At 40.3% G+C, this 1,540-nt stretch overlaps 1 non-coding gene across 1 annotated transcript; it reads left to right on the forward strand.

Moving 5' to 3' along the window:
• The first annotated feature begins 707 nt into the window (after window positions 1–707).
• Window positions 708–898, forward strand: LOC116276805 (U2 spliceosomal RNA). Its single transcript, XR_004186306.1, has one exon. It is a non-coding gene; the product is annotated as a U2 spliceosomal RNA (small nuclear RNA).
• The last annotated feature ends 642 nt before the right edge of the window (window positions 899–1,540 follow it).

A 1,540-nucleotide genomic window follows, 5' to 3' on the forward strand; every position in this document is an offset into this window, starting at 1 on the left:
AAAGAGCTTAAGAAATGGTTAGAAACATGTGACTGCTCTCATCGGTACTCAGATATGTCTGGGACTAAGAGGCACATTCCAGTCCAAAACCCATAGGGAGCACGGTACATTCTCCAACCAACTGAGTTCGAGGTATCAGGGCCATGAAGTTTCTTCAGGCAGTAGATTTGCCAGGTGATTTTGATAAGACTCAGGATTACTGGTCTAGTTACATGCATTTCCTGAGCTTTTTGGCCCTTCAGGGTGTGTATAATACAATAAATCAAAAACAATCCCTTGCTCCGTGAATGTGGTTGGGAGAATGTCTTTTATTAAATTCCAATCGTGGGTGAAATAAGGAAAAACTTCAGATTAAAATTAAAAGCTGAATAGGTTTCATAAGGAAAAACATATACAATAAAAAGCTTTGCCATTATCTATTTTACCAGCTGGAAATTTCAAAAATGCTGCATTGTTGACATGCCCCATGCACTTCTGGTCCCTGAAAATTAGAGAGATTGACAGCAGTGTTAAGATATTTTGAAGGATGCCTGAAAAAAAGGCAAAATTAAAATGATGTCTGATTGCTTAACCTAAGTAGCTAAAACTAAAGGGGAAATTAAATTCCTCTAGGAAATCCCATACAGTTGAAGGCAGAGGGTTTCAGAAGTCCAGAAGAAAAGGTAGGAGTTTTTAATATGGAGTATGATTAGAAATGTAAGAACTTTATCACTTCTCAGCCTTCTGGCTAAGATCAAGTATAGTATCTGTTCTTATCAGCTTAATATCTGACACACCCTCTACTTGAGGACAATATATGAAATGGATCTTTGGAGCAGAGAGTTGGAAGAGGAGCTTGCACCGCCCGCTCCACGCACTGGCCTGGTATTGCAGTACTTCCAGGAACGGTGTACGCCCTTGGGAAATAAGTTTGAAGTTTAAAAAATAAAATGTGAGTTACCTTGTTTCTTCTTAAACTCACCTTCCATCGCTAGACTTACGGCTGGAAAGTGAAGGGACTCTAGTTCGGAAAAAGAACCAGCCACCAGACACTGCTGACTATGTCTCTTCGTACGTTTTTGTGGTTGTCTTGTTCCCACAGAGAAGCCCAAGGCACTGTGCTGTCTCTCCTTTTTCCTTGCCCCCTTAAAACTCTGGACATCACTTTTCCCCATGTTTCCTCTCACTTCTCCAAAATGTCTTAAAGCGTGTCCATGCTCTTAGAATTCTTCTTCTCTGTCTCCTCTCAAGAGAAAGAAAGAGAGAAAGAAAGAAAGAATGAAAAAAACAAACAAACAAATAAACAAACAAACAAAGAAAAGAACACAAAAGTGTTTCTCAAAAGGAGAAAGATGAGGAAATTTACAAGGAAATCATTTCTAATCAGGGCAGAGACCCAGTGAATTAAGTGCTGGCTTGTCTGGTAACCTGAGAGATTCTAGCCACTGGTTGGAAACAGTGTCTGGTCTTCAGGATGACTTCATCTCAGAAGTGGCATCATCATCAAGGGAGGGAAGAACAATGTGATTTCTCCAAAGTGATGACGGAGGAGGGAGACTGG

This window comes from Vicugna pacos, chromosome 2, assembly GCF_048564905.1.
Source record: "Vicugna pacos chromosome 2, VicPac4, whole genome shotgun sequence".
Taxonomy (NCBI): domain Eukaryota; kingdom Metazoa; phylum Chordata; class Mammalia; order Artiodactyla; family Camelidae; genus Vicugna; species Vicugna pacos.